The sequence below is a fragment of the Hippoglossus stenolepis genome, chromosome 3 (genome assembly GCF_022539355.2).
Source record: "Hippoglossus stenolepis isolate QCI-W04-F060 chromosome 3, HSTE1.2, whole genome shotgun sequence".
Classification (NCBI taxonomy): domain Eukaryota; kingdom Metazoa; phylum Chordata; class Actinopteri; order Pleuronectiformes; family Pleuronectidae; genus Hippoglossus; species Hippoglossus stenolepis.
The window spans coordinates 30,613,132-30,627,820 of NC_061485.1; the positions used below are offsets into that span (position 1 = coordinate 30,613,132).

Consider the following 14,689-nt stretch of genomic DNA (forward strand, 5'->3'; position numbering starts at 1 on the left):
GAGATAGTTTGACAGGAGAAGAGAGGTGCATTGGATTTCTTGGATAGCAGAGATGCTTCTAAGGAAATTGAGTCCCTGGTAACTCCATGCTTGGTAACTTGATAGTGGTGCTTGAAGTTTTTCTTTGGAAAGAAGGACACAGAGTTCTCTGGTGATAATCAATGCACAATACCCAGAATAAACTGGAGACTTTATTTACAGTGTACAAAATAAAAGGCTTGTCTCCATTTAACTAGATAACAGCAATAGAAGGCCACAATAAAGGAGAGGTGGGGTCAAATTTCAGAAACAACATCAAATTAACAAACCCCCAAAACTTAGCAGAGTTGGTCCAGACTGCACTATTAGGAAGGCTGGGGTAGAGTTATGCTTTGTAAAACAAAAGGGTCTGTTCGCAGATTTCTCCTCCTTTCTTGGATTTTTATCAAGATTCAGTTTCCCCAAAATAGAAGATATACCACACCTGACAACTATGCTAAATCAGCAGAGGCAGACAAAAGTCAAATACATCACATTCAGTCATGCAGCTGCTTTGGCTCTTTCACTCACTCACTCACTCAGCCTCACTGCAAGTGGCGTGTATTACATTAACTGCAGTTATCTGTGCTATTTCACATGACAATCACACCCTTAGTTTTAGTCTGTTAGAAGGACAAATAAATTAGAGAGTAAACTGTGATCCTACAGCAGTGGTCCTACCTAGTCTAAAATTTTGTATGATTGACCGGATAGGGAAATACTCGGGACCCAGCATTTCTGGTCTGCGTGCACAACTGAGGTTCCACGAGCACAGGGCTCATGTATAGATTATTGTTCTGCCAGGTGCAAAGGAGCAGAAGTTATGAAAACTATGAAATATCTTGCAATGTGACTTTACACAACATGAAATACAAGACACTTAGTTCCTGATGCAACTGTGCCACAAACACCTTGTACAGTTTACCACATCAGTGAATAAACAGCCCAGTTAGGATGATGATGTGCTGAGAGCTTATCTTAGGAGCAGGAGAAATGTGTTTTGAAGATGTGGCTGCCACATGTGTGGTCCTGTTTACAAGTATTCAATTCAATTTAATTTGTATAGCGCAGAATCCTAATGTACATTATCTCAAGGCACTTTACAAAGAAGCTCAAGATGTATGAGACAGTTGGATAGATGTGGGGCTTTGGAAACACTATATATTAAATGTTCTGTGTGATGGATGATGTTTACATTGCACATTCCTGGTCTGAATGATGCACGATAGATCCTCAATAAAGATTAGTTATTTTAGGATTCTCTAGTGATCCAACTAAAAGTCCTTCTTATTTTTCCATTGACATTATTGTTGATGTGACTGTTCAATTTAGGGGCACTTCCAGGCATGTATGGACATAATAGTCCCCTGTTTGTGTGCACCTGTTTCAGAAATTATCTGGTTCTTTGGACAAAATAAATAAGTCAAATATACAGGATAATGAATTTGGGATTTTCCAAGGAGGATTTATGTCGGAAACAGTCACCAAGCCTAAAATACTGTTGTGCTCTTACACTTTGTAAAACATGATAAAGCATGAAACACAACAATCATCTGGATTCTATCTCAGTGTTAAAGAGACTATGGTGCAGTTTTCTGAATTCCTTTGTTTTATACTTCTGACTGACTTTTTTCTCACTGCATTTTCTTTTATGTTTCAGGTATTCAGGAGTGCCCAGTGTTTGTATGTTGAAGACTGTTAAGGACATTATTAAAATTTCCGAAGAATAACCTTTTTTTCAGAACCAGCACAGCTTCTCTCAAATTCCTGCCTAGATTTTTCCTGCTGGTTCAACCCTCAGGTCTCAAAATCATTCCACGTTAGAATAACAATAAATATTGACACCTTAAATCCCAAGCCCACTTAGCTTGGATGACTGAGATACAGCTATGTCACACAAGTACATCACAGTACTCTAATTCATTACAATATAACCTTTGCCTGTAAAATGATCAACAGGATCTTGTGGATGTTGATGTTTTTCTCCAGGTGTAGCCTGCCTTGGACCTCAGCAATTACAGAATTACAAAAGTTATTTGTTACCATGCTGATTAAAATGTTGTCAATGTCGCATTGTTTGTTCTCTTCATGGTGTGTTTACTAGGCAAAGTAGCATTAGCCCCCCAAAGCCTCCATGGTCAATGTGTGTCTGGTGTGGATCGGGTTGATAGGGAATATGCAAAAACTACCATTTCAGGCACAGTTGAAATTGTGACAATAACTGCTGAATTAACGGAGCAAATCTTGTCCAAATTTAGCTTGTATCTTGTGCACGCATGCATGAGTGTGCTCATGAATGCACGCAATTATGTGTAGACGCAACAAACATATCGGTTATGCTGCATTTGTGAGCATCGGGGATAGAGAGTGCATTTGGTGAGAGGTTTACGCCTTCACAATCACATAAACGCTTCAAATGTAAAAAATATTTTTACATGACTGGCACATAGCCTTCTGGAGCAAAATCTCAGCCAACATGGATATTCCACAATGAAACCTCTTTGGGTTTGGCAAATCTGTCTTCAAGGACTGGGCTAAAATAGTCTCATGTTTCTCAGTAGGCTTTTAGCCGCCATTATTATCAGCAGTATTGATTCTGTTGCCCTGAGCAACAGATGGACGCAGCCTTAGGGGTCATTCTGGCCAGTCTGTCATTCACCTCTTGAGAGTTTATTATACTGTAAATCATAAACAATTGTGGATTTGTCTAATCAGTACAAGGTAATGATGGTGATAGTTCATGTGAGAACAGTTAACAGATAACAAGAAACTATGAAAGTCAATTTTTTTCATTGAAGGGTTTAAAAAGGCAGACATATCTAGAAACCCTAAGGATAGATGTAAAACTAACCTAATGACCGGACTCCAGTCTATTCGTCCTGATTTTGTTGTTGGTTTATGGAAAATCTGAATGAATGTTAGATGTTATTAGTTGTGCCAAGGGGTCAATAGCGTTGGTAGCGCAGGTGCATCTCATACAGAAGCCAACTTGAATCTTCCTGCAGCGCTTACAGGTTTGGTTCTGAGTCCTGTGTCTTCCCCACTTCTCTCTTCATTTCATGCTTGAACTGTCCTTTCAATAAAGATGAAATGCCCAAAAAGCAACTTTGAAAAAAGGTATTTAACAATTACCTATCTTTCCCTATATAGAAATAGTCCGATTTTACCTTACTACAATGTAACCTCTAGAAGAGAGATAACAGATGTTGTGGTTTGATCCCTGGCTACTCCAGTCAACATGACTAAGTGTCCTTAGCCAAGTCACAGAGCCCCAAATACTCCCTGACAGCTGTTCAGTTAGTCTGTGAACTTTTACTCCCTACATTTAACACAAATATATTTATATATAACTTAAAAGGCTTGTTACTTTAGTTTTATTGCATTTGAGGTGAATTATAAGTCATTTTTGTATTTTGCATCATCGAGCTCCACCTTTCCAACATCAAGACAGATTTATGTAACACGGCATAAAACATAAAAGACATTTCAAGACGAAACAGACAAGACAGGGAGACCAGTGCAGAGAAGAGGCGCAGTGCATATGTTCGTGATAACCATCGTTGATGATAATGTGGATAATATCTCCGACGACACAGAGCAACACATTTTCCATTACTGGCCTTTTTTAAATTAAACTTCATTCAATACATTGCACATATTTCCTCATGGAAAGTTTTTCATGTCACAAATAATTTCTTGCTTTAACCCATGTTTTAGTGAATTCTTTTTTAAATTGTATTAGAAGAAAGAATGGTTCAAGTTACTAGGCTCCAGTCCTTGGTAAAGTCTGTAAGACCTATAAGGCAAAGTACACTGTATACCATTGTTTCAGTGTCATAATATAGATATATTTGTCACTGTGGGTTTTCATTAGACGACATACTGAATTAACTTACTCTTGCTGAACATCGCTATTTGTAAACCTCATTTGATAAATCTGACACCATCAGCACACACACACACACACACACACACACACACACACACACACACACACACACACCCCAAACCAGCCTGGAGAAGATGATAGTGACAGTTGGTGGATGATTTGTGTGCATGCAGAGCCCAAATGAAAATGAATAGGATGACAGGGTGCACAGAGAGCAGACAGTGCAGTGGTGGTTGGGTGAGGTGGATGGACTAAAACACAGACAGGCATGACACTATGTCTGAGTGAGGTCACCAACCAGCTTTATTTAAGCAATTCTCTTGTTCTCATATAAAGCAGCCTCATTCTAAAAACCAAATACATTGCATCATTACTACATCAGTACACTCAATTAGTTTTAAACAAATTATTATATATAACAAGGAGAGGCAACCAAATGTACATAACAGCTGACATTCTTAAGTAAAACATGCTAAAATGCTTAAGGCATACTTTAAATTAAAACTTTAAATGAAATGAAATTAAATCCTAGTATAATTACGGACGAGTGGTGTAATAGCATCCCAAGCTGGCGTTTAATTAGAGCGGTCTTTGGTCACCATGGAGCAGGAGGAGGGGAGGAGGAGGAGGAGGAGGAGGAGGAGGAGGAGGAAACACCTGCCTTCAGAGCGCCTACAACAAAAGGAAACTGCAGCCGCTTCATCTGACTACCGACACGCTGCGTCAAGTTTGCTTTGCTCAGGCGGAACTTGGGACACATTTATTTTGAAATACAGAGACCGAAATACAGAGACCGGAGAGAGAGAGAGAGAGAGAGAGAGAGAGAGAGAGAGAGAGAGAGAGAGAGAGAGAGAGAGAGAGAGAGAGAGAGAGACGACTGACTGACTGACTGGCCTACCCTTGCATGCGCCTTGTCTAACATGTAGACGCGTAGAGAGGGAAAGAGAGTACAGGGCATAGGATTCAGGAGGAGAGGAGAACAGGATAGTATCAAAGTGTGAGAGCAGCCTCTATCATCTGATCCACCGAGCAGCATCACGTCGCCTACTGCTCAACACCCGCGACTCCGCATCGCCACTGCTGCATCTCAGTAAGGTAAACAAACCTCTACCTCTAACCTTTCCTTTGTCCATCCATCCCCCTCTCTTATCATAGTTGGGGCAAAAAACAGCCGCAGATGTGGGTTTTCAGGCTATTGTTGAAAGCTATACTTTAGGCTCAGCTAGCTAATACAGAACAACGAAGATCCTGCCCATTTGTATTTTTGACGCAATAGCACAATTGGCACCGTCAGTTTTACTAAACGTGTGAGGTGGTGAACGTAACCTCAAACTTCATTCAAAATTTTGCAATTTGAAGCCACTTTGCAGCAGTAACGTCACATAACTGGTATAATCTTAAACAACTGACATATTAGTAAAATATCTACTTGTATTTGTATTAACACACTAAACTTATGTGAAGGAACTGACATTTTATTTAATTAGTTGCTGCGTTGTTTGCATAAATACGATCCCATCCAATTTCTTTTAATAAGGAAGGGTTCTTCTGTGTTTGGGGATAGTCGAATCCAAGCGCCCTGTTCTTAACTGTGTGGTGGGACGTTCTTATGTTGAAGCTCATTTGGGGCTCTGAATTAGTTTGAGCAATGTTCTCTGAAATGCTCTTTGTGTGGGTGCATACAGGTCCTGGTCAGGAGGACCATATGAAAAAATGCTTGAAAAATGTATTTCACTACCGCTGATTCCAAAATAGAAGCTAAGAATGAGACGATGGCTGATTAGAGGCACAGATGATAGTTTTCTATTTTATGCCTTCATACATGAATTTCATCAATGATGGATCTTGAGAACATGGGGATTGATTGTGAATACTTTTTTGTACAGAGATAAATCTGTGTTGTAGTGATAATTGTCACTATCACAAGCATCACGTTTGCAGATACTACATCCACCATATGGAGTGCTAAGTGATCTAACAATTAATGCCACTTATAGAAACTCTTCAGACTAAACTGGATCTTAAATAAGTCTGTAGTTCTGAGTTAAATGACTGGATCACTAATCGCTGTTGTACTGAAAATCACGGTCCTCTACAGTCACATCCTCTCCTAATATATAGCATGCTGGTGATACAGTGTAATAGTGCATATTATTCATTATATCCGAAAATACTCATCTGGAGTTTTTTACATCTCAGTAATTTTACATACAGTTTGGGTTTTTCATTTTTTACTTTTAGCTTGAATTTCATGTTTCAACTATTATGCTCATGAGCTTATTTGTGTCTGCGACAGTAGTGTGGCTGATACTGGTGTAGCTCACGAGCTAACATAAAAATGCCGATTCTGAGGCAACTGTTTATAATAATATTTGAGATTTTAAAGAGAAAAAGATGACATGGGGTTTGAGGGGCCACTAGAAATGATTTTTGATTATCAAAATATCACATAAGACAATATTAGATCATGTTTGCTTTGTACAACAAACACATGACAGAAAGATTTTGATCAAAATATAAAAATGTATTTGTGACGAAATGGGCAGCACAGTGTTGCGGTGGATAGCACTGTTATCAGACAGCAAGAAGGTTGCCACTTGAATCCTGGCTCAGCTGTGAGGAGATGGCATGTGCTCAGTGTTTGCGGAGGCTTTCCCCAGGTACTCCGACTTCCTCCCACAGTTCAAAGACATGCAGATTAGGGTTGGTTTAATTGGTGACTCTAAAATGACCATAGGTGTGAATTGAGAGTGAAATCTTGTCTGGCACTGTGATGTACTAGCAACCTAGTCAGGGTGTACCGTCCCCCCCCATCACCTAATGTCAACTGGAATTAGCTCCAGCCCCTCCCTCGAAGGATAAGCGGTATAATGGATGGATGGATATATGACTGTTACGGTGGAAAAATATACTTATCACTGACCTCTGGTGGACATACTATGTATACATTACCTGACAACTCCCCTAAATGAAGCCATAACTGGAGGCTGGCTGCAGTATAGATCATAAACCCCAAACCCTTAATGGTAGAAGATTGGACACACCAAATAAATGTTTTCCCAATCAAACCTTAACTTTCGTGTCCTTTCATGTTCTGATTTGTTTGGTTTGATTTCAATTTAATAAGCTGTTGTTGGTATAAAAACAGATTGAGACATCATGATTACAGGAGGACCTCTATGCCGTGGCTCTGTTACCCAGTCACGACTGGCTCCAAATGACATCATCAGCACGAGATGGCCATATATGAGATACTTTATATAAAGATGATTAATGTCTGTACAAAAATTAAGCCAGTCATTAATCTACACATACATATAGGCTAATCACAACAATAATTAACAACAGCTGGTTTAAACAGAGTGCTGACTCCTGCACATCATTCATTTAGTGTTTTTACGATCATGATCCACTGCAGCCATCAGGATCCACCATCCGTCAAAATCCAATAACAGCGTCTGGGTCCATGTAGAGCGGCTTCTGTGTCAGGTTCGGGCGGCGATCCGACTATTGGTGTCTTATGCCAGATGATCGTCAGCGTTTTTTTTCAGTTCAGCTTGCTCGTCAGGTAAGTCCATGCTTTGACTGTGCGCAGCCACTTTCCATACGATGTGTCGACGCACGTTCCGCGAGTCAACGTATTTACGTAATCGATGATGCCCCAGCCCTAGTCATGTCAGTAACATATATTGATGAGACATTTATGTCTTTAATGTGATAAAAAAGGAGAAGTGGAAAGAGAAGCTGGTAAGAGAAGCTTGATGTGTCATGTGTCCCCCGACATTCTAGACTTACAGCAGCATAACTAAGAGCAGGTCCAAGACAAGCCTGGACCAGCTCTAACTATAAGCTTTATCATAAAGGAAGGTTTCGATAGCTTGATAGCTGGCTCCTACTCTACTTTTAGTGACTTTAGGGACGACAAGTAAGCCTGAATTCTGGGAGCGCAGTGCTCTAGTGGGTTGATAAGGTACTATCAGCTCTTTGAGGTATAATGGTGCCATATTATTAAGGGCCTTGAAGGTGAGGAGGATAATTTTCAATTCTATTCTAGATTTAACCGGAAGCCAGTGTAGCGAAGCTAATACTGGAGAAATGTGGTCTCTTTTCTTTGTTCTTGTCAGGACAAGTGCTGCAGCATTTTGGACAAGCTGCAGAGTCTTTAACGACTTACTGCTGGAGCCTGATAATAACGAATTACAATAATCAAGTCTGGATGTAACAAAGGCGTGGACTAGTTTTTCTGCATCTTTTTGAGAAAGGACATGTCAGATTTTTTAGGTATTACGCAAGTGGAAGAAGGCAGTCCTAGAAATTTGTTTTAAGTGAGAATTAAAGGACAAATCGGGATTGAAGATCACTCCCACGTTCCTGACTGTTTCATTGGAAGCAAGGGCAATGTCGTCTAGTGCAGCTATATCATTAGATAATGTATCTCTAAGGCAGAGGTCACTAACAGGCGGACCGCGGTCCGAGTCCGGACCCAGAAGCCGTCCCGTACGGACCCGGACCTACAGCCAAAACAGAAGGTTATGATTTAAAACCTGACGGGGCGCTTCTATTTGTAACCGGCGCAGCTTTTGTAGTCTTTACGGTAGTGGTTTAGCGGATGAGGAAACGCACAGACCAATTGCATGCGAGTTAAGCCATCCCACGTGATACTACTCAGCCAATCAAGTCTGTGCATTCCAGGCGGTAAACATTGCGACTCTACAGTGCAGACAGATGAGAGAGTTAGAGGCAAGTTACACATGAAAAGACGGTAGAAAGAAAAAGAAAGATAGAGATACAGGTAGAGAAAACAAAGGGAGAGATACAGAGGAGTGAGACGGAGAAAGTTGAGAAACAGAGGAGTGAGACGGAGAAAGGGAGAGAAACAGAGGAGTGAGACGGAGAAAGGGAGAGAAACAGAGGAGTGAGACGGAGAAAGGGAGAGAAACGGAGGAGTGAGACGGAGAAAGGGAGAGAAACAGAGGAGTGAGACGGAGAAAGGGAGAGAAACGGAGGAGTGAGACGGAGAAAGGGAGAGAAACGGAGGAGTGAGACGGAGAAACGGAGGAGTGAGACGGAGAAGGAGAGATACAGAGGAGTGAGAGGGAGAAAGTTGAGAAACAGAGAGACGGAAAGGAGGAGAGTGAGACGGAGAAAGGAGAGACGAGGAGTGAGACGGAGAAAGGGAGAGAAACGGAGGAGTGAGACGGAAAGGGAGAGAAACGGAGGAGTGAGACGGAGAAAGGGAGAGAAACAGAGGAGTGAGACGGAGAAAGTTGAGAAACAGAGGAGTGAGACGGAGAAAGGGAGAGAAACAGAGGAGTGAGACGGAGAAGGGAGAAACGGAGGAGTGAGACGGAGAAAGGAGAGAAACAGAGGAGTGAGACGGAGAAAGTTGAGAAACAGAGGAGTGAGACGGAGAAAGGGAGAGAAACAGAGGAGTGAGACGGAGAAAGGGAGAGAAACAGAGGAGTGAGACGGAGAAAGGGAGAGAAACAGGAGTGAGACGGAGAAAGGGAGAGAAACAGACGAACAAAGTGGGGGAGTGGGATATAAGAGGGGAAGAAAGTGATTCTAAAACTGTTCAATTGTTAAGATGTGTTGAGATTTATTATCTGTAAAATTGGTTGAGACTTTTGAGTCAAGATGTGAAACAGAAAAAGGGAAATTCCAGCTTTTGCTCCCTTTATTTTATTTTTCTGAAGTTAAGCCCTTTATTTGAACATGCACAATTTTCACATTTTATTTATTTTCTCTTATTTTGAAATGCAGCCCTACTTTTATTTACTCAATGAGAGAACATTATACATATCTGCAATCATACATATATGTTCAGCTCTATGTTACGTGACAATAAATATTGTGAAAACGTTTTTGAATCGTACTGAATTCATTTGATTTGACAGTCAGGTATTTAGTACATGCAGATGTTGATACAACTACTAGGCTACTTAAATATATATCACACTAAATAGTTAGACATTATGATCTTCCGGACCGTTGCTTCAAGAAATTTTCTCTAACTGGACCTCTTTATATTTTAGTTGAATACCCCTGCTCTAAGGTGTTTAGGGCCAAGTATTAGAACCTCTGTTTTATCTGAGTTTAATAAGAGAAAATTGCAGGTCATCCAGGTTTTTATGTCCTTGAGACATGCTTGGAGTTTAGTTAATTGATTACATTGTTCAGGTTTTATTGACAAGTATAATTGGGTGTCATCCGCATAGCAGTTTACTGATCTCAGAGGCAGATTTGCCCATCATGAGAGAACATGGGGAAAAATGCTGTCATATTTTCAGCCGCATTATAGAAAAATTGCATCAAATTTAATTTACAATTAACCATACATAACAGCGGTTACGGAAATTAGAACACCATTAATCTGAATCAAATTACAATAAAGATACACACAATCCACCATGTAAAGAACAAAGAGTGGCACATGCATAGGCTCAGAAACAGATATGGATAAAAAAGATGATCCATTTGAGGATTTTCAAGTGCAGCGCAGGTGGCTCAGCCTGCAGCAAGAGAGAGAGAGAGATGTGAGTATTCCCAGTAACCTAGTAGCAATAATAACAATAACATTTGGCCACATACTTACATATATTAATGCGACGGATGGGCCTGCATCTTTGGACAAAGCTCTCCGATGTTTGGTGCAATTGAAGACAGTTTAAGCCTCAAATCTTTCTCAACAGCATCCAGTCTTTGCCGATATTTAGTCGTAACTGCTGTCAGAGCAGAGAAACCAGCCTCACACAGATAAGTTGTGGCGAAGGGCATCAAAATTGCCAGGACTGGGTAAGCTGGCATTGCCTTGGTCCAAAAATCCACAAGTGGCTTTCGTTTGAACTGCAACTGCAGTGCTCCATCAGATGACAGCTCAATCAGCTGCTCCTGCTCCTGAAATGACAGCTGTGGGACAGGGAGGGAAGCTTCAAATGGGTTTTGAATCAACGTCTGAGATGTGTCCATAGGTGGGAAATATTTCCGTAGCTGCTCGGCAAGTTGTTTGAGGTGTTCAATTATGAGACTTTTCCCATGTTCACCCATGATCACGTCGTTTGCCTCCAAGAACGTGTGAAGCGTAGGGAAACACAGGAGCGTATTCCCACTCACACAGCTTGTCCAGAACCGTAGCTTCTTTATCATAGCTTCTATCTTGTCTTGTGTGTTGAACAAAGTAACACTGACTCCCTGCAGACTTAAATTCAGTTCATTCAGAACAGAAAAGATGTCGGCCAGATAGGCGAGCTTCTGCAGAAAGTCCTCATCATGCAGATTGGAGGCCAAATGAAACGGGTTGTCCTCAAAAAACTGCTGAAGTTCGTGCCACAGTTAAAAAATCCTTGTCAACATCTTGCCGCGGGACAACCAAAGCACTTCAGTGTGCAGCAGCAATGCTTTGTGTTCGCTGCCCATCTCATTGCATAACAGTGTGAACAGTCTTGAATTTAGTGGGCGCGCTTTAATGAAGTTCACCAGTTTCACAGCATCATTGAAGACTGAAAGTAGATCAGCTGGCATGTTTTTGGCTACGAGGGCCTCCCTGTGAACACTGCAATGTAACCAGAGAATGGATGGACAGAATTTCCTGTTGTGAGCTATAAGCCCTGTGTGCTTCCCCGTCATGGATTTTGCCCCATCAGTGCAGATTCCCATGCAGCGTGTCCAGTCGATCCCATTGGTCCTCATAAAGATGTCAATTAAATTGAATATATCTTGTCCTGTTGTTCGGGTAGCAAGGGGCTGACTGAACAAAATATCCTCCTGCACCGTGCCTTCGAAAAGGTAACGGACGTACACCAGAAGATTGGCCAGATTGGCCACATCTGTAGACTTGTCTACTTTACATTATTACATTACATTTCATTTAGCTGACGCTTTTATCCAAAGCGACTTACAATAAGTGCATTCAACCATGAGGGTACAAACCCAGAACAACAAGAATCAAGAAAATACAATTTCTTCAAAAAAGCAAAACTACAAAGTGCTATAAGTAAATGCCATTTAAGTGCTACTAAATTGTTAGTTTAAAAATGTTATTCAAGGTATAGTCGGAAGAGGTGTGTTTTTAGTTTGCGGCGGAAGATGTGTAAACTTTCTGATGTCCGGATGTCCATGGGGAGCTCATTCCACCATTTAGGAGCCAGGACAGCAAACAGTCGTGATTTTGATGAGTGTTTAGCTCGCAGTGAGGCAGCAACAAGCCGATTGGCCGAAGCAGAGCGGAGTGAACGGGCTGGGGTGTAACGTTTGACCATGTCCTGGATGTAGACTGGACCCGATCCGTTCGCAGCACGGTACGCAAGTACTAATGTTTTTAAACGGATGCGGGCAGCCACCGGTAACCAGTGAAGGGAGCGGAGGAGCGGAGTAGTGTGAGTGAATTTAGGTAGGTTAAAAACCAGTCGAGCTGCTGCATTCTGAATGAGCTGCAGAGGTCGGATGGCACTAGCAGTTAGACCTGCCAGGAGGGAGTTACAATAGTCTAGGCGTGAGAGGACCAGAGCCTGGACCAGAACCTGCACCGCCTTCTGAGTGAGAAGGGGGCGTATTCTCCTGATGTTGTACAGCATGAATCTACAGGAACGTGTTGTTGCAGTAATGTTGGCAGTAAGGGAGAGTTGACTGTCGAGTGTCACACCCAGGTTCCTAGCAGTCTGGGTGGGGGTTAACACGGAGTTGTCAAAGTTAATAGTCAGGTCATGGGTGGGAGAGTCTTTCCCTGGAAGGAAAAGTAGTTCAGTCTTGTCAAGGTTAATTTTCAGGTGGTGTGCAGACATCCACTGAGAGATGTCAGTCAGACAGGCAGAGATTCGTGCTGCTACCTGTGTTTCAGATTGGGGAAAAGAGAGGATTAGTTGGGTGTCATCAGCATAGCTATGGTAGGAAAAGCCATGTGAGTGAATGACAGAGCCGAGAGAGTTGGTGTACAGAGAGAAGAGGAGGGGACCCAGGACGGAACCTTGAGGGACCCCAGTAGTGAGAGGACAAGGTTCAGACACAGATCCTCTCCAAGTTACCCGATAAGTGCGGTCATTGAGGTAGGATGAGAGCAGGGAGAGAGCAGAGCCTGAGACACCCAGGTCCTGAAGGGAGGAAATAAGGATCTGGTGGTTCACTGTGTCAAATGCAGCAGAGAGCTCTAGAAGGATAAGGACAGAGGAGAGAGAGGCAGCTCTAGCAGTGTGAAGTTGCTCAGAGACAGCAAGGAGGGCAGTCTCAGTTGAGTGGCCTGCCTTGAAACCAGACTGGTGAGGATCAAGAAGGTTATTGTGGTTAAGATAGGAGGAGAGTAAAACTCACTCTTCTTCACGCGACCGACAAATGTAGCCAGGATGTCTTCGGACAAAGCATCGATGGCGTGACACAGTGTTGTTGGACACCGGGATCATGTCCAACTTTTTTGCTTCTCTCTCTCCAATCGTACATTCGACCATCTCTTTGGCAGCTGGCAAGCACACGTCTTCGGCGATTGTGTGAGGTAGCCCCTACTTGCTATTCTGTAACTGACAAGATATGAACCCCGTAGTGCAGTTGAATGAGACTGCAGTTGTTTTTGGCTGTTTTGCAACTCCTCCAATTTTGATATAAAAAATGTAAGGGGCTTTTGACTTACACTGGCATGCTTGGTGTTCAGGTGGCGACGTAAATAAGAGGGCTTCAGACAGCTGTTAGCCAGAACCTCACTGCACACCACACACTGTGGCTTTGGGCAATCTGCATTGCCAATCCAAGTGAAGCCCAGAACCAGATAATCTTCATCATATTTCCTTGTTTTTCTTCCAGTCTGATGCTCACTCTCATTGCCTCTTTTTTCTCCTTGCCTCGGCGATGGGCCTATGTGCTCCTGATTTCTCTGTGCTATCCGTTCCTCCTTTTCGGTCTCCTCCGTCTCATCTTTCTCTGACTCCCTCTCGACTTCTTCTCCCGGTCTCTCCCAAACACACCTCTCTGTTTCTCACTCTCTCTCTGTCCCTCTCCTCTTTCATGACTGATAACTTTAGATGTCCCACCTGACAGTTTTTATTTTGTGAAAAATCCCACAAAAATTACATTGTAATTTTGTAATTATTACACCATTAGACCACCATTACATTTTTCCTCTCGCGCGCCCCCTAGAGGCACCACACTTTGGGAATCCCTGCTCTAGAAGAAACAGACTCAATGTGGGCGGCCATCTGCCTCGACCGGTTACACTGCTTGCACTGCCATCAAGGGCAATTTGGGGTTCAGTATCTTTCCACAGGACACTTCGGCGAGTGGATTGGGGGAGATGGGGATTAAATTGCCAACCTTCTGGTAATTGGAGGCCCCGCTCTATCTCCTGAGCCACAACTGCCCCATATGTGCCCACAAATGTCCTTTCACAAAATACATTTTGAGTTCAATGTTGTGAATACATTTGAAGTGTGTGTGTGTGTGTGTGTGTGTGTGTGTGTGTGTGTGTTCGTGTGTGTTTGTACTCTACCAAAGATTGTGCATAAAGTAAATGGAGCAATACATCATGTAATCGATACCATTTGATAAATGCATGATTAAGGGATGAGGAATACAAATTACAAGTTTGAAGGGAAAAAATGTAGGGAGACTTCCAGTTCCTTGTTACGACACAAAACCCAGGAAGCTCAATCGAGTCGCTCAAGCATGACGTTTCTGACTTAGAGGAACTATAACAAAACGCGCGAGTGTTTTTTCCCCAGAGTTTTTGGGTTGGTAGACATGCCAGATACCCACATTAACCTGTAGAAGCACTAACAAAGTGGAATTTGCATGATATGTCCC

At 42.2% G+C, this 14,689-nt stretch overlaps 1 protein-coding gene across 1 annotated transcript in view; it reads left to right on the plus strand.

Moving 5' to 3' along the window:
- Positions 1-4,629: 4,629 nt before the first annotated feature.
- Positions 4,630-14,689, plus strand: part of cntn2 (contactin 2) — a 47,594-nt gene continuing 37,534 nt past the window's right edge. Inside the window, exon 1 of the mRNA XM_035152906.2 lies at positions 4,630-5,002. The gene's annotated coding sequence lies outside the window, so the exon portion shown is untranslated. The remainder of the gene's footprint in view (positions 5,003-14,689) is intronic.